We start from the raw sequence: 21,830 nt of genomic DNA, 5'->3' as shown, positions 1-21,830 counted from the left end.
TGAGGTCCCAATAGTTCATTTTTGCTTTTAATTCCCTTGCCTTTGGGGATGTGTCAAGTAAGAAATTGCTACGGCCGAGGTCAGAGAGGTCTTTTCCTGTTTTCTCCTCTAGGGTTTTGATGCTTTCCTGTCTCACATTCAGGTCATTTATCCATTTTGAATTTATTTTTGTGAATGGTGTGAGAAAGTGGTCTAGTTTCAACCTTCTGCATGTTGCTGTCCAGTTCTCCCAGCACCATTTGTTAAAGAGACTGTCTTTTTTCCATTGGATGTTCTTTCCTGCTTTGTCAAAGATGAGTTGGCCATACGTTTGTGGGTCTAGTTCTGGGGTTTCTATTCTATTCCATTGGTCTATATGTCTGTTTTTGTGCCAATACCATGCTGTCTTGATGATGACAGCTTTGTAGTAGAGGCTAAAGTCTGGGATTGTGATGCCTCCTGCTTTGGTCTTCTTCTTCAAAATTCCTTTGGCTATTCGGGGCCTTTTGTGGTTCCATATGAATTTTAGGATTGCTTGTTCTAGCTTCGAGAAGAATGCTGGTGCAATTTTGATTGGGATTGCATTGAATGTGCAGAGAGCTTTGGGTAGTATTGACATTTTGACAACATTTATTCTTCCAACCCATGAGCATGGAATGTTTTTCCATTTCTTTATATCTTCTTCAATTTCCTTCCTAAGCTTTCTATAGTTTTCAGCATACAGATCTTTTACATCTTTGGTTAGATTTATTCCTGGGTATTTTATGCTTCTTGGTGCAATTGTGAATGGGATCAGTTTCTTTATTTGTCTTTCTGTTGCTTCATTATTAGTGTATAAGAATGCAACTGATTTCTGTACATTGATTTTGTATCCTGCAAATTTGCTGAATTCATGTATCAGTTCTAGCAGGCTTTTGGTGGAGTCTGTCCGATTTTCCATGTATAATATCATGTCATCTGCAAAAAGTGAAAGCTTAACTTCATCTTTGCCAATTTTGATGCCTTTGATTTCCTTTTGTTGTCTGATTGCTGATGCTAGAACTTCCAACACTATGTTAAGCAACAGCGGTGAGAGTGGACATCCCTATCGTGTTCCTGATCTCAGGGAAAAAGCTCTCAGTTTTTCCCCATTGAGGATGATGTTAGCTGTGGGCTTTTCATAAATGGCTTTTATGATGTGTAAGTATGTTCCTTCTATCCCGAGTTTCTCGAGGGTTTTTATTAAGAAAGGATGCTGAATTTTGTAAAATGCTTTTTCTGCATCGATTGACAGGATCATATGGTTCTTATCTTTTCTTTTATTAATGTGATGTATCACGTTGATTGATTTGTGAATGTTGACCCAGCCCTGCATCCCAGGAATGAATCCCACTTGATCATGGTGAATAATTCTTTTTATATGCTGTTGAATTTGATTTGCTAGTATCTTATTGAGAATTTTTACATCCATATTCATCAGGGATATTGGCCTGTAGTTCTCTTGTTTTACCGGGTCTCTGTCTGTTTTAGGAATCAAAGTAATACTGGCTTCATAGAATGAGTCTGGAAGTTTTCCTTCCCTTTCTATTTTTTGGAATAGCTTGAGAAGGATAGGTATTATCTCTGCTTTAAACGTCTGGTAGAACTCCCCTGGGAAGCCATCTGGTCCTGGACTCTTATTTGTTGGGAGATTTTTGATGACTGATTCAATTTATTCGCTGGTTATGGGTCTGCTCAAGCTTTCTATTTCCTCCTGATTTAGTTTTGGAAGTGTGTGGGTGTTTAGGAATTTGTCCATTTCTTCCAGGTTGTCCAGTTTGTTGGCATATAGTTTTTCATAGTATTCCCTGATAATTGCTTGTATTTCTGAGGGATTGGTTGTAATAATCCCATTTTCACTCATGATTTTATCTATTTGGATCATCTCCCTTTTCTTTTTGAGAAGCCTGGCTACAGGTTTATCAATTTTGTTTATTTTTTCAAAAAAAACAACTCTTGGTTTCATTGATCTGCTCTACAGTTTTTTTAGATTCTATATTATTTATTTCTGCTCTAATCTTTATTATTTCTCTTCTTCTGCTGGGTTTAGGATGTCTTTGCTCTTCTGCTTCCATTTCCCTTAGGTGTTCTGTTAGATTTTGTATTTGGGATTTTCCTTGTTTCTTCAGATAGGCCTGAATTGCAATGTATTTTCCTCTAAGGACTGCCTTCACTGCGTCCCAAAGCGTTTGGTTTGTTGTATTTTCATTTTTGTTTGTTTCCATATATTTTTTAATTTTTTCTGTAATTGCCTGGTTGACCCATTCATTCTTTAGTAGGGTGTTCTTTAACCTCCATACTTTTGGAGGTTTTCCAGACTTTTTCCTGTGGTTGATTTCAAGCCTCATAGCATTGTGGTCTGAAAGTATGCATGGTATGATCTCAATTCTTGTATACTTATGAAGAGCTGTTTTGTGACCCAGAATGTGATCTATCTTAGAGAATGTTCCATGTGCACTTGAGAAGAAAATATATTCTGTTGCTTTGAGATGCAGAGTTCTAAATATATCTGTCAAGTCCATCTGATCCAATGTATCGTTCAGGGCCCTTGTTTCTTTATTGACCGTGTGTCTAGATGATCTATCCATTTCTGTAAGTGGGGTGTTAAAGTCCCCTGCAATTACCACATTCTTATCAATAAGGTTGCTAATGTTTGTGAGTAATTGTTTTATATATTTGGTGGCTCCTGTATTAGGCTCATAGACATTTATAATTGTTAGCTCTTCCTGATGGATAGACCCTGTAATTATCATATAATGCCCTTCTTCATCTCTTGTTACAGCCTTTAATTTAAAGTCTAGTGTGTCTGATATAAGTATGGCTACTCCAGCTCTCTTTGGATTTCCAGTAGCATGATAAATAGTTCTCCATCCCCTCACTTTCAATCTGAAGGTGTTCTCAGGTCTAAAATGAGCCTCTTGTAGACAGCAAACAGATGGGTCTTGTTTTTTTATGCATTCTGATACCCTATGTCTTTTGGTTGGCGCATTTAGTCCATTTACATTCAGTGTTATTATAGAAAGATATGAGTTTAGAGTCATTGTGATGTCTGTAGGTTTCATGTTTGTAGCGATGTCTCTGGTACTTTGTCTCACAGGATCCCCCTTAGGATCTCTTGTAGGACTAGTTTAGTGGTGATGAATTCCTTCAGTTTTTGTTTGTTTGGGAAGACCTTTATCTCTCCTTCTATTCTAAATGACAGATTTGCTGGGATAAAGGATTCTTGGCTGCATATTTTTTCTGTTCATGACATTGAAGAGTTCCTGCCATTCCTTCCTGGCCTGCCAAGTTCCAGTAGAGAGATCCATCACGAGTCTCATCGGTCTCCCTTTATATGTTAGAGCACATTTATCCCTAGCTGCTTTCAGAATTTTCTCTTTATCCTTGTATTTTGCCAGTCTCACTATGATATGTTGTGTATAAGATCGATTCAAGTTACGTCTGAAGGAAGTTCTCTGTGCCTCTTGGATTTCAATGCCTATTTCCTTCCCCAGATCAGGGAAGTTCTCAGCTATTATTTATTCATGTACACCTTCAGCACTTTTCCCTCTCTCTTCCTCCTCTGGAATACCAATTATGCGTAGATTATTTCTTTTTAGTGCATCACTTAGTCCTCTAATTTTCCCCTCATACTCCTGGATTTTTTTATCTCGCTTTTTCTCAGCTTCCTCTTTTTCCATAATTTTATCTTCCAGTTCACCTATTCTCTCCTCTGCCTCTTCAATCTGAGCTGTGGCTGTCTCCATTTTATTTTGCAGCTCATTTATAGCATTTGTTAGCTCCTCCTGGCTGTTTCTTAGTTCCTTGATCTCTGTAGCAATAGATTCTCTGCTGTCCTGTGTACTGTTTTCAAGCCCAGTGATTAATTTTATGACTATTATTCTAAATTCACTTTCTGTTATATTGTTTAAATCGTTTTTGATCAGTTCATTAGCTGTCATTATATCCGGGACTTTTTTTTGAGAGGAATTCTTCCGTTTCATCATTTTGGATAGTCCCTAGAGTCGTACGAAATTGCGGGGTACTTCCCCTATGCTGTCTTGAATAACTTGCTTTGGTGGGCGGGGCCACAGTCAGACCTGATGTCTGCCCCCAGCCCACCGCTGGGGCCACAGTCAGACTGGTGTGTATCTTCTCTTCCCCTCTCCTAGGGGCGGGATTCACTGTGGGGTGGCGTAGCCTGTCGGGGCTACTTGCACACTGCCAGGCTTGTGGTGCTGGGGATCTGACATAATCGCTGGGGTGGATCGGCAAGGTTCACAGGGGCAGGAGGGGCAGGCTCACCTCGTTTTTCCTTTGGTGATCCGCTTCGGGAGAGGCCCTGCATCACTGGGAGTGAGTCAGACCCGCTGCTGGAGGGATGGATCCGCAGAAGCACAGTGTTGATTGTTTGCGCGGTGCAAGCAAGTTCCCTGACAGGAACTGGTTCCCTTTGGGATTTTGCCTGGGGGATGGGGGAGGGAGATGGTGCTGGTGAGTGCCTTTGTTCCCCGCCAAGCTGAGCTCTGTCATCTGGGGATCAACAACTCTCCCTCCCGTAGTCCTCCAGCCCTCCTGCTCTCCGAGCAGAGCTATTAGCTTATAACCTTCCAGATGTTAAGTCCTGCTTGCTGTACTAACACATTTCGTCTGGCCCCTCCGCTTTTGCAAGCCAGACTCGAGGGCTCTGCTTTGCCCGCAGGCCGCCCCTCCGCCCCGGCTCCCTCCCGTCAGTCCGTGTAGCACGCACTGCCTCTCCGCCCTTCCTACCCTCTTCTGTGGGTGGGCCTCTCGTCTGCGATTGGCTCCAGAGAATCCGTTCTGCTAGTCTTCTGGTGGTTTTCTGGGTTATTTGGGCAGATGTGGGTGGAATCTAAGTGATCAGCAGGATGCGGTGAGCCCAGCGTCCTCCTACGCCACCATCTTCCCCCACTTGGGACTTAATATGCTATTGAATTTTATTTGTGTTAGTGTCAGGCGTTGGGCGGGGTAAAGATAGGAGTTAGAGTCAAAAAGAATTTTTTGTAGTTTAAGGCTTTATTGGGAACTAAGGTTCTGGGTGAGGTTCCGTGACTCAGGGAGTGAGAGGAGTCAGGGAAGTTGCACCCGGGTATGGTGGGGTAGGGTTTTTAAGCTGCAGCAGTTCCGGGTTTAGGTTCGGGAGGGTCTTTCTTTCATGCCAGGTTGTGCTGTTGCTCAGTGATTGGTTGACCTTCAGTTCGTTCTGGCAAGCTGCTCGGGGCTTTCTGTTGGATTGTGCTGGCGGTCGGTGATTGGTTGAGCTTCAGTTTGTTCTGGTGCACTGGCGAGATGGCTGTCCCCTTCCAGGGACATCCTAACAATGTTTTAGTGTCTTATTGAGAATTTTTGCATCTATTTTGATCAGAGATATTGGGCTATAGTTTTCTTTTTTCTGTTTTTTAAAATGTTTAATGTTTATTATTTTTGAGAGAAAGAGAGAAAGAGAGAGAGAGACAGAGAGCAAGAAGAGGAGGGGCAGAGAGAGAGGGGGACACAGAATCTGAAGATGGATCCAGGCTCTGAGCTGTCAGCACAGAGACTGATACGGGACTCAAACTCACCAACCGTGAGATCATGACCTGAGCTGAAGTCTGATGCTCAAGTGACTGAGCCACCCAGGCGCCCCTGATTTTTCTTTTTTAGTCGTGTCCTTTTCTGGTTTGGGTATCAAGATAATGTTGGCATCATGAAATAATTTGGGAGTGTTCTCTCTTCTGATTTTTTGAGAAGCATTGATGTAAATCTTTCTTTATATGTTTGGTAAAATTCACCACTGAAGCCCTCCAGTCCTGAGCCTATCTCTGTTGGGAGATTTTTAATTACTTATTTAATCTCCTTAGTAATAATTGGCTGATTCAGACTTTATATTTCTTCCTTACACAGCCTTGGGAGATTGTATGTTTCTAAGAATTTTTCCATTTCTTCTAGGTTGTTCAGTTTGTTGGCATACATTTGTTCATAATAACCTCTTATGATCTTTTAAGGTTTTGTGTTACAGTTGTAATATGTCCTTTTTCACTTATAATTTTGTTGATTTGGGTCCTTTCTATTTTTCCTTGGTTAGGTTAGCTGAGGGTTTGTCAAATTTGTTTTTATCTTTTCAAAAAATCAATTATTAATTTGGTTAATCTTTTCAATTATTTTTTGTACTCTATTTCATTTATTTCCATTCTAAACGATATTATTTCCTTTCTTCTACTAACTTTGGGATCAGTTTGCTCTTCATTTTCTAGTTTCTTAGGGCATGGAGTTATGCTATTTATTTGGTTTTTTTCTTGCTTTTTAATATAGGTGTTTATTACTATAAACATTCCTCTTAGAACTGCCTTGGCTGCATCCTGCATCTTCTGGTATGTTGAGTTTCCTTTTCTTTGTGAATATATTTTTTTTTTATTTCCCCTTTCATTTCTTGATCCACTGGTTGCTCAGAACAGTCTTGTTTAATTTCCAAGGTCAATTTTCCAATTTTCCTCTTATTGATTCCTCGTTTCATGCCATGGTGGTCAGAGAAGATACTTGGAATGATTTCAAATATCTTGAATTTTTTAAGACTCGTTTTATGGTCTAATATATGATCTATCCTGTAAAGTTTCATGTGAGCTTGAGAAGACTGTGTATTCTGCTCTTGTTGGTTAGAATGTTTTGTATATATCTGCTAGATCCATTTGGTCTATAGTGTTGTTCAAATCTGCTCTTTCCCTTATTGATTTTCTGTCTGGTTGATCTATTCATTGTTGACAGAGGGGTATTAAATCCTGAGCTATTATTGTATTACTGTTTATTTCTCTTTCTGGCTTTGTTACTTTTTGTTTTATATATTTAGGGGCTTTAATGTTGGGTGCATAAATATTTATAATTATTATATCTTACTGATGTTCTGACCACTTTATCATAAAGTATATTTTTTTATTGTTACCATATTTGAAATTCTTTTTCCATCCCTTCACTCTTAGTCTGTGTGTGTCTTTAAGGCTAAAGTGAGTATCTTGTAGGCAGGATATTGTTGGATATGTTTTTTATACATTCAAACATCTTGTGTATTTTAATTGGAGAATTTTATCTATTTACATTGAAATAAATTATAGATAAATAAGGAATTACTGTTGACATTTTATTATTTGTTTTATGGTTATTTTAGAGATCCATTGTTACTCATTTATTATCCTGCTGTTATTGTTTTTTTTAACGTGTTTTGATGACTTTTGGTATAGTATGCTTTGACTTCTTTATTGTGTTCTTTTGTGTAATTATTGCAGGCTTTTCCCTTGTGGTTACTATAAGGCTTACATAAAATATATTAAACTTAAAACACCCTATTTTAAACTAATAACAACTTCAGTAGAACTCATAAACGTTTGTATTTTTCAACTATAGGATTTCAGTTTGATTTTCTGATGGTTACTGTTTTCTTGTCAAACTTTTCATTTTGTTGATGCATTATTTTTTCTAATTTTGTTTTATTGTCTGTCTGTGTTTCTTGTAGTTTGTTAAACTTCCTTAAGAATATCATTCTGAATTTTTTTTTCTGATAGTTTGTTGATTTGCATCTCTTTAGGGTCAGTTATTGGAGCTTTATTAGTTTATTTTTGTGGTCTTATAATTACCTGATATTTTTATGATCCTTGATTCTTTATATTTGTATCTGCACATTTGAGTAATCAAGCTCCTCTTCTAGACGTTACAGGTTTGCTTTGACAGAGTTTCTCACCAGTCAGCTCCACTTGTGCTTCTGGGTGTTACTGCTGATAATGTCTTTGAGCAAGTGAGTACTGTGACTATGATCTATTTTGAGGCTACCCAACTATTTGAGCTCTGAGAATGGGGATAAAAGTTGTGCCAATAGCTGAAAAAGTTGGATAGGACTGCTGATTTGGTTTCCTACCCAAGTGAGCTATAGGATGGACTCTGTGTTTACATGGATTCTCTGGTCAGATTTACCAAGTAGTCAGGACTCAGTGCTATATTCAGTAGTAGGTAGGGCCATGAATTAGCTTTCCTGCTCTGGCAGGCAACAGGATGGGATCCAGGGCCTATACTGCTCATTATTTGGTGACCCAAATCAGTCCAGTGTATACTAAATTCCCTGGTCAGGTGAGGCTACCAATTTTACTCTGCAGATGGGAGAAGCTACATACTGCCATCTGTTCAAGTGCCTCTGTTGAATGGGATATGCAGCTTCCCATGTGTTCTGGTTAGGTTCCCTGCTCAGACAAGCTTAAGGCTGTTTTCGGTTATAAGCGGGGCTATGAATTAGATTCCCTGCCTGGGTGAAGCAACTTCAAAACCAGTAAGACTCTTTGTTGTCTTAACTCAAAGCTGTACACCAAGTTAGGGGGTAGGTTAGTTTTCCTGACTGAACAAGGCCATTGGTTTTGCCCTGCAGACTATCAGCTCTGCCCACCTCTTGGCTTGAATGTCCCTGGGCTGCACAGTTTCCAGGAATTCTCTCCAGCTCTCTGGTAAGATAGGGCTGGAAGATACTTCCCACATAGTGGGTAGGGCTGTCTCTGCTCCCTTGCCTGGGTTGGACAGGAAGAGGCTGCTTCAAGCCCTCTCAATTTCCTAAATAGGCTCTCAGGTTTGGAGGGGCCAGGAGCTACTCTCAGTCTTGGCTATGAATCATTATTTCTTCCTGTGTTCCATGCCTGAGTCCTGGGACTGGCTTTGCTCTGTAGGGATGAACTCTACCCCCACCCCCGACCCCTCCTCCCCACATACCACTGGGTCAGCCCTCCTTGTCAGATGGAACCAGAAGATACTTTCCATAGCAGGTGGGTCTGTGATTTAGCTCCTTCCCTGAGTGTAGGAAAACTGGGTGCTGGGGCCAGCAAAACTTTTTCTTGAGGATCCAAATCAGGCAGTTCTTTACCCCACCAGTTCCTTGGTCAAAGTTCACCACCAACTTGGATGAGCAAAACCACCAGTTGGGCACTTCAGGTAAGAACTTGGTCTGTCAAGATCAATGTGTTGGCTACTGCAAGCCCCTCCCCCTTCTCTGACATAGTCATATTCCCAGTGGTTGAGCCCCACTGATTTATGTCCCTGTGGTGTGAGATCAGGGTAAAGGTTTCAACAAAATGACCCACAGTTCTGGTGGGGATGCTCGCTGTCCTCCCTGGATTCTTTTTTCCCACTGGAGGAACCAGAGGCTCAGGGAAAACCTTTTGTGTTGGCCTGGGGGATGGGGAGTGCAGCCGTTTGCAGTCACTTCTCTTACCTTTCCAATGCAGTCTGTCTTCATCTCTTTGGTGCAGGGGCTGGTGCTTGAACATCGCCCAAGTGTTCTTGAATCTTTTCAGTGGTGTCTTGCTCCTGAACAGATGTTAGTTGTTTTTCTTGTGAGGGGAGTAAGTCAGGAACAACCTATATCATCAGCTTGGTGATGTCACTTTGTAACCGAACCAACTTGAGTTCATGCCATGGTAAATCAGAAACTGTACCAGGTTGAGTTGCAGCACAAAGGAAACTTTATTTGCAGCAAATAAGGAGATCACAGAGAACAGCTTCCAAGGCTGAGAACTCCTTGAGCAAGAGTGAATGGGTTCCTTTTATTTAGGGTTAGGATGAATATTTATAGAGTGAAGCTTTGTCATGGCATGTAGAGGCAGGCATAAGGTCCCATACGTGTCTTAAGGAAACATGCCTATGCACACATGGTATATTATATAAATGAGGCTTGTGCTCCTCCTTGAGCAGAGATTTTAGTATTATAATGATATAAATAAAAGTAGTCTTTGGTCATTCTAGAGGTCACTCCATAGTCCATCCGTACAGGTGTGAATTAGAAGTTAAGTTCAAACAGGTCTGGGTGGTCTGAGTAGGCTGGAGGTCTTGTCAGGGCAGTCGCTATTACTTGAGGGGTGCTTTTGCCTTCCATTTGCCTGAGTTAAGAGATAAGCTGGAAAGCAGAGCTTAAGGAAAAATGTGGGACAGAGGTCAGTGAGTATAAGTAGGTGGGCAGTAAAGGTCAAATGGTAGCATCTGGCTAGTGACAACTTCTCTTTGATTTTTAAGTATAGCTCTTGTTTCATTTGTTTTAAATTATTGGGTTTTATGGGGTTTACAGTGTACTTTTTTTTACTTACTATAGTCTACATTCAAATAATGTACTCATTTCAGTACAATTTGAAAAATTGCAACAATAATTTTCTATTCTCCCTGGACTGTCTTTGTGTTGTTATAAAGTTTATCTCTATACATTTAGAATTCTCAAAATATTCTATTATTCTTGTATTCAACAGTAAATTATGTTTTTATTTTTAATTTTTTTAACATTTTATTTATTTTTGAGAGCCAGAGACAGAGTGTGAGTGGGGGAGGGGCAGACAAAGAAGGAGACACAGAATCTGAAGCAGGCTCCAGGCTCTGAGCTGTCAGCACAGAGCTCAACACAGGGCTTGAACCCACAAACCATGAGATCACGACCTGAGCTGAAGTCTGACGCTTAACCGACAAGCCACCGAGGCACCCCAACAGTAAATTATGTTTTAAATGAACAATAAATGAGAGGAAAAGTCTTTGAAAGTTACTCTTATATTTTCATGTCCAAACTTCTCCATTCCTTTGTATGGATTTGAATTTCCATCCGGTAGTATTTTTTCTTCTGCCTGAAGAACTTCCTTTAACATATTTCTGTTACAGATTTAATGGTGATGAACTTTCTTCCTTTTAACTGAAAAATCTTTACTTAACCTTCACTTTTAAGGATATCTGTTAGATACAGAGTTTAAATTGATAGTTTTTCCCCCTTTTTTCACTTAAAATGTTGATCTATTATCTTTCATTGCTTCTAATGAAAATGTATCTCTCATTTTTATCTTTATTGTCATGTATTTAATGTGTATTTTTATTCTAGCTGTTCTTCAGATTTTCATTATTTTTTGGCTAATTACTATATGATTACAATATGTCTATGTATGATTTTATTTGTGTTTGTCTTTCCTGGTATCTATTGAGCTTATTACATCATTGAGTTTATTGTTTACATCTATTTTGGACAATTTTCTGTCATTACTTCTTCAATATTTTTCTGATCATCCTTTTAGGACTCTATACTACTTACATAAGAACATTTTTAAATGACCCACAGATCACTAATTACCCTTTGTGTTTTCTTCAGCTACTTTTCCTTTTGTTTCTGTGTCATCTGGGTCCCTGATCTTTTCTTTTTCAGTGATTGATATGCTCTTAAACTAATATAGTGAATTTTTAATATCATATGTTATATATTACAGCTCTAGGAATTTTATTTGGTTCTTTTTGTATCTTTCACTTTTTTGCAGTGTGTTCCTATTTTCCTGCAAATATTCAAGTACATATATTGAGAAAGGTATTCTTTTTAATGTTTGTTTATTTTTGATAGAGAGAAGGAGGGGGCAGAGAAAGAAGGAGACAGGGGATCTGAAGTGGGCTCTGTGCTGACAGCAGAGAGCCTGATGTGGGGCTTGATATCACGAACCATGAGATCATGGCCTGAGCCAAAGTTAGATGCTTAACAGACTGAGCTATCCATGTGCCCCCAGAAAGCTGCTTTAAAACTCTTATCTGATAATTCTACTGGTTTTGTAATTGTTGGGTCTGCTTATATTAATTGGTTTTCCTCCTGACTGTGGGTCATATCTTCTGCTTCTTCACATGTTTATTGAGCTTTGATTGAATACTGCAAATTGCTGTTGTTATTTTTTGGGCGTATATAGATTTTGTTGTTGTCTTAAATAATGTTGAATTCTCTCTTTTTTGGTGCTAATTTAAGTTACTTTTTTATTAGCTTCATCTTTTTGAAAATATGATTTTCAGTTCTATTATGGCCAATCTAAAGGTATTTTTACTATAGTGTTAGCCTATGTCATGGCTTCTCTAAGATCTATGCTATGCTTATCACTCAAGACCTTTCAACATTTGACCTCAAGCCTCTATTCTAACCTTATCATCCATTGTCCTTTTAATGCACTTAGGCTCCAGTCAACCAGGTCTGTTGTTTTGCCTATTCTATTGGGTCCTTATTCTTTTGGGACCTTTTGTGTAAAATGGCCTACACTTTTTTTCTGCCTGTTTAAATTACATCCTTCTTTCCACTTATAGACTATATGTCACTATGAAGCTTTCATTGATCATCTACATCACAAGTAATTTCTTCTTTCTCTGTTTCTAAGTTTCTTGGTTTGATCCTGTCTTAATTTGTCATATTTTGCATTATAACTTTTTGTAGCCAAATCATTTTACCTTTCTTAGACTTATCTTACCCATCTGTAAAATGAGGGGATAGCATGGCTAGATTTCTCAGATAACTTGTAAGACTTGTCTATTATAATGAAATATGATATTGTGTATGAAATGTTGCTATCCTGATGATCTTGTCACCTTATGATGCCGTATTATCCTTGATTGACAATATCTGGTTGTCATAAGCATTTGTAATTCTTTACGTTTTGACTTTATTCTTCAGATATGATGGCTCTTTTATTTGCCCACTATACATCTGCCAATTCACAGTCAATCCAGTTATTTTCTACGTGTGAGGAAATTGTGAACAAGTACAATCATTTAGGTCAAATGCCAAAACACATATTCTTCAAGCATTTTGATATGTAGGTGAAACTACATTTTGGCTTGAATTACATGGATATTTACCTTAATTATTTAGATTTTTTCTTATAGATGTGGATTAAGTAGGTAAGTAACCTGAAGCTATTCGTTAATGTGTATTTATTAAGTGATAGTTTTCTAAGAGCATATTAGGTGTTTTGGGCCAAATAATAATAATAACCTGAACCATATTAATGCTTACTAACATTTGTTGATACTATGCCTTGGTCTAGGCGCTGTGCTTAAGGTTTTTACATACATGAGCTTTTTAATCCTCCAAGAAAAGGGTGGCTTCTATTTTATCCCCATTTCTTACATAAAGAAATCAACACTTGGTGATGTTAAGCAATTTTCCCAAGATCGTACTCTCAACCCTGGTTGCCCATTAGAATCACCTAAGTGGCTTTTAATAAATTACCACATCCTCTTATGTCCTAGACCATTTAACTCAGATCCTCTGGGAGTATAACCCAGGCATCAGTATTTTAAAATATCTTTCCAGGTGATCCAAATATGCAGCCAGGGCTGAGAATCACTATTTTAGAGCCTCTATTTTATCATTTATAAGAGTTTATAAAAGGCAGTTCCTGCCCAGGATGAACTTATAAGTTAATTGGATAGGCATCCAGAGATGAAACAATAAATAACTAGTACAAAGGAACTAGGTGGTTACAAAAGTAAACACTGAATTATATAGCCTACTATAAGAGCAGCAGAATTTGAAAGAATATAACTCAATTATAATTCTTAAGTGTGAAAAGGGTTTGAATATAAAGAACAACCAAATGCTTTCTCTCTAACAGAACAGGAGATGCTTTTAAATTGCAGACAAGATTATGTCTAGTGTAGGAAAGTGTTTCCACATTCGGTTAGACTGAGGGGCATAGGTTGTCTTCAAGACTCTTAACATAGGGTATTTTTTAAAATGATTCTACTCAAAGGCAAGGCATTGGACCGAGTGACCCCTCACAGCCTCTCTCAGCCCAGGAATTTTGTGACATGCATTGGAATGCAGACAGCTCATCACTGTGAAGAAAATGAAACAGCCATTGTGTTGCTCACCCAGACTGCTTGCCTCCTCCAGCCATCTCCACAAAGTTGCCCTAAGCCATCAAAGCATGTTTCAGTTCTGGTCCTCAACAGCAATATTCTGAAGAACAATAGTGTGGTATCTGAGAATAACAACTCTACCCCCTACTCATCACAGCAAAACCATCTGTCTAAGCATTCAACATTATTACAAGTTTGCACCCCTTCAGAATAAATAAGTTAGACCGAGGAGGCTGAGTAATCAATGTCCCATAGACAGATTTTAAATGAGTGATGGAGATCCATACATGTTGGGGAATGCATCCAGTCCAGTGGGACTGGTGAATAAACCCAAGGAGGCGTCACTGTGTATAAAAGCAACGGGCACCACGGGCATATTGAACATAGGTGGTAAAATAAAGCGGAACTTCCCAATGCTCTTCATTTTCACCAGCATTGCCCCTGTTGTGAGGGTATGCTACCTAATCCATGCCACACTTCTCTCGTTCTCCCTTGTAAGAGCTGGCCACCTAGTGCAAAATGTGCTAAGAATACACGGGAAGGGCGGCAAAGACTGCCGAAGGAAGCGTGGGAGGCAGAAGATGAGGAATATGTATAGGAAATGACTGTAGACACATCTGATCAAAATGTAAAATCTGACATTTATCTGTTTGCAATGCTGCAGAAAGGTGGTCTTGCCAACCACGGATGGGCCAGGAAGCAGTGGTTTTTCTATTAAGGGTAAATAAAATGAGGGTAAAATTTTAAGTTGAGGAATTTTTCTGTTGCTAGAAGGCAAATTACTACATGCAGTAGTACAAAAGAACAGGGGTAAACAATACAATATGCTGTGAATTGCGAATGCATGTGTGGTAATGTCATGAATATATTAACTTCCTTCATTGTCAAGGCAAGTGACAGAGGCTGCCTGAAATTCAGAGAGGAGCCGGCTGTCACTCTGCAGCTCAGACACTTGGAGTCACATCTCTCCTAATAACAAAGTCTATTCTGTTTACATTTGACATGGCGAGCAAGGGGTGGTGGGTTGCTTTTTTATAAGAAAATGAATGAAGGCATGAATGAATGAAAGAGTGAATGAGTAGATGGAGTCCCTCTACCCAGTCCATCCTGAAGCCATCAGTCTTCCCCGTTTGGATGAAAACAAATGATCTCTGACAGGAGCACATTTAGATGAATTTTTTTAATATTTCTGGCAATGGGTTGTATTTATTTATTTTAACTATGTCAACATGCTGCACATTTCTGAGTCTGGGTCCCAGTGGTGTTTAATAAAAGAAACCTGCAAAGCACTGCAGTGTCAGAATAAGGGAGGGAGGAGATTGTATATGAACAAACGGAGAGAAGGGAATTTGAGGATGATGTCGGTGAGGGTTGGTGACAGGTTAACATTAGTTCTGGTTGGGTTGGAGGGCCTGGCTATCTGTCTGCTTCCCCTATCCTAATGCATAACTGAGGTAGGAAGGTAAATATCCCATTGTGCTTAACAGCAGGATCCGGAGAAACGTTCAGAGTGAGGGAGGGAAAAGAGCCAGAGGCAGATTATTAGGTTGGAATTAAAATGCAGACGAGATTCATTAAATTGTTGACCCTCCTCCCCACTCCAAAAAAAAAAAATTCATTGCTTGCTATCTATCTATTTATCTATCTTTATCTATCTCTATCTATACGTATAGATACAGATATCTATATATGTATATCTATCTATACGTATAGATAGAGATAGATAGAGTTATCAGGTTGCCATATTAAATTGGCAGCATTAGAGAGGAATTATTTGCACTGATTAATAAGTGAATGTTTTTACCATTATGATCGTGGCACCTGCTAGTTATGTCGACATTGAAGAAGCTCTCAAACTACAGTGTTTCCAATAATAAAGGTACCATCAGCTGAAAGTTGTGCACAAGTGTCAATGCAGGGACACATCATTTTCTTACACAGTTGTGCTGTTTAAAAATATTGCCACAATTGCTCTTGCCAGCTCCCTCTGCACCCTTCCCCCAACTCTTACCTATGTATTGTGCACAAAAGCACATCATTGACTCACTTAAGTAAAGCAAAGGAAATTTAGGGTCAAATCGGAAAATGCTGAAGAGACTGAATTCCAGAGCAGGACTAACATGCAGTTTACCATTTCGAGCCACATGATATGAAGTGATTTCAAAACATGTGTTATTCTTCCTAGGTTCCAAGAAAAATGGCAATTTTATCCAATTTGGGCATTTGCCAAAGGTGCCATTTCACCAAATGTAGCTACGGTCATAAAAAAGGCAGCTTCAGAGTAGATTAACTGGCTTTGCTGTACTATAATGGTGCTTTAAATGAGCAATTTGAGACAATTAACCTGGAACAGGCACTTCTGAGTGCTTTATCCCTTTAACAGTTTTGGTTCTTCAAACAAGAACAGAGAAAATGAAAATTGGCTCCTTCCCATCGTAGAATCTTCTGTGTAACTTTGTGAATATGCATATGATCCATAAGGAGCGTGTAATGGGAAATCTAAACTATGTAATTTGGAGATGTAATACTCCATCAACCAAATAAAATCATTTAAAAAATTAATGGGTATTTATGTGGCTGACTTAAGATAAAAATGTTCTCCATCTTTTGGTAATACTTAATAGCTCTTCCCTTGGATACAAAACACATATTTTTCATCTATGTACTTATTATTTACTCTAAAGTATGGGAGGGAAAAGATCATTTGGAATTATATGGAATTATTAAAGTATTAAGATGCTTTCATACACTATCTGGAGATACTCTTCTCTCGTTATATTTAAAAATAGCTAGGCAGAGAACAAAAACAAAATGAATCTTGCTAATCAAAAGGAAGGAAAAGATTTAAGAATTCATTTGGAAAAAATTTCTAATTTCAAGCCACACAACAAATATTTGTTGAGTTCCTACTGTGTGCACAAGATGAAGGATGATGATATAGAACAGATCAATTATAGCTATTATCGTTATGAATGCACTAATCTAGAGATGGTGTATGGGAGGGAGTGGAGTCAGAGTGATGAAAGACTTTTACAGGGATTGAAGGGCCCTGACTGTATTGCAGGGGTAAGCCAAGCTAAAGAGAACTATCCTAGGAAAAACTAGTATTTAAAAATCATTGCTGGGACATTTGGAATTCTTAATAGAAACTCTAGGAAGCCTGAGGCATCTTTGCAATATGGAAATGGGAGGAAAGAAAATACCAATTCCTGCCTGGGAACTGACCTTTCCTTAATGATGTGCGACCCTTGCTTCCGTCCCTTGAGGTTTCACTACCCACCAGAAACATTGGGAAGTCTCCTCACTGCATGGTCTGAAAGGGTGGTGCTCAAGGAAGCAAGCACAAAAGCACAGAAGGATGACAGATCCTTTGAGAACAACCAAACACTATGTATTCTGTAAGAAGTAAACCACAGTCATCTAAGTTTCAGGATTTTTCCATGTTGCTTAATTCAGCATTTATTCTCAGACCTTACCTCGCTTGACAGTCTTATAGCATTTAACCCAGTAGATCCCTCCTTGGAACTTTCCACCCTCGGCTTCCTGAATACCACTCTCTTCTAACTTATTGATGGATCCTTCTTAGATTCCTCTTCTGGATCTTTGTCTTCTTGACCTCTAAATTTTGGAGTGCCCCACTCTCATTCTCTCACATCTCTTCTGTCTTCACGCTGTCCCTGAGTCATCACATCCAGGCGCATGCTGCAAATGCCATGTTATTGACACTCTGCTTTACATCTTTAACCTCAAATCTCCCTGGAGCTCCAGAGTTATATATCCATCTGCCCACTCAGTATCTCCCTTTGAACATCTAGACATCTCAAAATGCACATGGCCAAACTGAACTGAACCCAAACTTTTTTCTCCTAGTTTTCTATCTTGGTAAATACGACCACCTACCCTCAGTTTTTGGGATGAAAACCCCAGAGTTAGTTTTTCTTCCCATGGAGTTCTATTTTTGTTCCGAATTTGGAAAGTGAAGATTGAAGATTATTCTTTGCACAAAGAGAATCTGAAGTATCACACCCACCTTACAGGTTACTTTCTCTCTCTTCTCAATAATGGGTTGCCTGACACACCCCATGCATTTGCAAATAGCTGGTGGGCTCATGGTAGATTTAGACCCCAATAGATTAGACACAGCTCTTGCTGTCATGGAACTTACATTTAATACCTGACGAGACAGATGTAAGCTAATTCAAGGGTTGGCAAGACAACTCAGTGTAATTTCTGAGTCTTACAACTCAGTATAATTTCTCTGAAAGGGAAATGTCTCAGAGATAATGGCTGGTCTCCACTCCTTATCCTTTCAGATTCTAAACCATATACCCTCTGAGGGCCCATCTTCAGATCTGTAATTCACCTGGAGGAAAGCAGGGACAGAAAAAGGGTTCAGTTAAGCAGGGAAATGTGGTGGCTCAGTTAAGATTTTTCAGACTGACTATTGACTGACTATTGAAGTCAGTGAAGTTGGGTGGGGTTTTCTCTGTTTTCCCGAATACTTATGAAGACTTTTCTTTTTCATCTTTTGCATTCACTCAGCATTCACTGGGGACTTATTTGCAAGGACTTAGATGCTAGAGATTAAACGATCATTAAGATAGACTATTCTGTAGGAGTTTAAAAGTCTAATCAAGGGAGAAATAAGGAAAGAAACTGGGCAATGCCAGGGCTCACATACACTAAGTGAAGATGGGGGACATGCATTGGTGGTATAGACTGTGCCACCTGGTGGGCTCCAGGCAGGTCAGTAAAGAAAACGATGTTTATCCTCTGGTCTGGGCAGTGGGAAAGCAGGGACAATGGCAAGACAGTGTGAAGCAGCAGGGCCTACTCATTGGGCTGAGATTCTCAGCTTGAACTGTGAGGCATGTTCAGAGGTGAGATAAGGATTAGGTCACAGGGACCGGGTGTGCCAAGCTCAAGGGCTTGGCCTTTATCCTATACAAATGGGGAAGACAGGGAAGGCTTTAACAAAACCATAATGTAATTAGATGGTCCCCTCTGCAGATCACTGTGATAGCGGCATGCAGGTGAACTGGACAGGATTAGCAGGGGGATAAACCTCCTCAGAATGTGACTGAGTATAACCAAACCTGGAACTAAGAATTTAGCATTTTCACGTGTGTAATGGGCCTTAGTTTTTGTCTGTGTGCTTTTGGGCGTTTATATGTTTTCCCGTTATTAGTTTGCTTATGAAATGTCAAAGTCCATGGCCACTTATGATTTGACGTGGAGTAAGTTCTATAATCTGTCTGGTCTGCTTTACCTATCTATACAGCAAAGCAAAGAAAATACTACTTCCCTTATAAAGCTTTGGGGAGGACTAAGTAAGTTTTTACGTGTAACAGGCTTAGCCATGACATGTGTACTGTGTACAATGAAGTCTAAATGATTGTGAATATTATTTTAGCTAAACATTGAAGCTCATCAATAAGTTTTATTCCACCCAGGGCTGGGAACATGGCCGTCCTTATATTTTTCAGGCCACTTGGTTTCTTACTACTCTAGTAGATTGTAGATTATTTGGAGAAGGAGAAGGAGGAAAAGGAGAACAAGGAGAAGAAGAAAGACATAATTAGCCTGCTAATTCCCAATGTTAACTCTCAATCTGGAGCTGGAAAGGAAATTCCCAAATGAAAATTTAGAATGCTGTTAATGGCAAAGTGCAATTCTGGATTGGTCCATTCACACCATTAAGTGAAATAGTAACTCTCTTTGGCCATGAGCTATGGAAAGATCGTGGACACACCCAGAGACACTGAAGAGGCCTGGTGCCCTTCAGGTAGATGCCCTCTTACTAGATATTTTGACTTTGCTTTTCTATTTCAGGGTTTGAAAAGCTCATTCTAAAGCCTGCTTTCCACTAATAACAATTCCTGCTCTTTTTAAAATACAACAGCAATTGCTATATTGCATGCTTTGTATCTACTCACTTAAATCTCACTACAAATCCAATGAAAATGGTTGTTATGTAGTGCCATTATTATTTACACTTTACAGGTGAGGAAACTGAGGCAGAACAAGGTGTTTTTTTGATGCCTAGTCTTTGACTTTAAAGCGTTAAGGAGCTTCATGACTTTACTATGCTGATTTCTAAAAATAGTATCGAATATATACACTGGTTGCTCAAAAATCATGTAGAGGTATCCCCTGTTTTTTTTTAAAGTTTGGGTTCAATGCCACTTAGCTTTTACAAAAGGCCTACATCAGTACCTGTTCACTAACTGAAAGAAATCCAAAGAGAATTTTTCCCTTTTACAAAAAAAAAGGCGAAAAGTGAAAATAGCATTCGGTGTTCCTCCTGCAGGAGAGATTGTAGAGGAAACAGAACACCCTGGGCAGTGAGGGTGGCACCGCCCAGCTCCTTCCCCTGGAAACACACATGGCATCTCAGCACCAAGCCACCAAAGCCCGAAACTGTGTCTGTGAGCATCTGTGTTTTAGTTTGATTCATTTTGGGCATTCGTTAGCGAGATGCACCCTAAGGTATCAGAAAAGCCTGAGAGAGGTCATTTTTGTGTGTCAGGGAATGCTCGAAAAATTTTCCATACAAATTCATGGTAATTACTTCTTAACTTTACACTGTTTTGCCCTACAAAAGGTTGCAAAGGAGCACTACTTTTGGAGAGCCTGAGAAACCTGTATTATTTCATTTATGGGTTCACTGAAGAATGGTTACCTCTAAACAGGAGATACTCATTTGCACCTTACACAAACCCACTTAGTTAAAAAAGATAGTATGCTCTGAAAACGCTAGAGTGTAGCCAAATATCAAAATTAGAGGTATCAGCATGCTAAGTTGAACCACCCCTTAACCTATTGATTACTAAAACAGAAGAAAACAGCACCTTTTCAAGTCCCCACCCCCCAGAGTAATTGGATTCAAATTCACATCTGTAGCATTAAACTAGTGTTTTCAACCTTTCTTTCCTCCCAACTGTTTAACCTCCATCTACATCTCTGGCATAAATTTAAGCCTTTATTTGTGAATATTCGGATAAGCACTTTGCCTCTAACGGTATTGTTCAGGGCCCGGCATCATTGTTACAGCTGTAATTGTAACTATCAAGACACAGTTCTTTGTAATTAGAAAGTCAAGATGGTATTCAGCAGTATGGCAGCACAGGCTTACATTTGTTAGGCTATTAGAAAAAAAATGTTTACAGAGAAAACAGTGTCATTGTTTAGTGCTCTTAATTGACCATCTGCCTGGTAAAGAAATGTCCAAAGAAGGATAAATAAGACTATAGTACACTTATTTATTTATTTTCTTTGTGTAGTGAGGAAATTAGGGAAAGCAACAGCAGAGGCAAACCAGAAAAGACGTTGCTAAATCAGGCTGCAAGTGAAATCATGTCATGCGTGCATTTTTTTTTTCAGCGTCAAGACAAAGACCTGTGGCCTCGTCAAAGTTTGTTGAAGCAAATGTTTCAGGTTGCCCCTCAAGTTCCAGGACGGTATGGTTCCCACCTCGATTTGCCCCGTTCTGTCCCACTAATCCTCTGCACATGGCCACTTTGCTCTAACCTCTCGGCTGTGTTTGCCTATGCAGTTTCTACAGATAGATATTTCCCCTCTGTACTTTTGATTCAGTCGGTTCTATTCTACTCTTCTCTCCAATCTAGGGAAATCTTATTCATTCCTTCAAGAGTTGGGTCAAGAATTTCTCCCCATGAGAAACCCCTCTATCTTTTTCTGACCATGCAAGAAGACAAAAATCTCTCCCTTCTCTGAACTTCCTATAGCACTGTTTATTTTTCCTTTCACTTGGCAGTGGAAACTAACCTGTCTGGTGATGTTCTTCTGTTGTGCTTGGAACTGTTATTTAAATTCAGCATTGCCATTTGCATCCTCATATGCTTTTGTCTTGACTCTCCCCTTAGATTATAAAATTCTCTTCCTAGAAGCATGTCTTATTCTTCTTTGAATTCTCCCCAGAATGCCCATAAGTTTTTCCTATTTTTTTTTTAATTCCAAAAAACAAGGTAGCACTTGGGGCCCTGTGAAAGGTCTGTCATTCATCTTTTAATAAAGCCAAACAAACTCAGGCTGGTTTGACCCCTAAGACATGTTTCAATTCTCTTCCATAAATACACGGAATACCGTGATGTGTACCTATTGTGTGCTCAACTTGGTATTAAGCTGTGGGATGCAGAGAAGAATCACATGTGGTTTGTTGTCTCAAGGAACTCACT

At 39.3% G+C, this 21,830-nt stretch overlaps 1 long non-coding RNA gene across 1 annotated transcript in view; it reads left to right on the top strand.

Annotated features, from left to right (window-relative positions):
* The window catches only part of LOC111559818, a 181,506-nt gene that overhangs the window by 144,305 nt on the left and 15,371 nt on the right, over positions 1 to 21,830 (top strand). The window contains exon 2 of the long non-coding RNA XR_002741140.2: positions 21,016 to 21,092. This is a non-coding gene — a long non-coding RNA (uncharacterized LOC111559818). The remainder of the gene's footprint in view (positions 1 to 21,015; positions 21,093 to 21,830) is intronic.

The sequence above is a fragment of the Felis catus genome, chromosome A3 (genome assembly GCF_018350175.1).
Source record: "Felis catus isolate Fca126 chromosome A3, F.catus_Fca126_mat1.0, whole genome shotgun sequence".
NCBI classification, from domain to species: Eukaryota; Metazoa; Chordata; class Mammalia; order Carnivora; family Felidae; genus Felis; species Felis catus.
The sequence above is the reverse complement of the archived record's forward strand: the minus strand, read 5'-3'. Positions and strand labels throughout refer to the sequence as shown.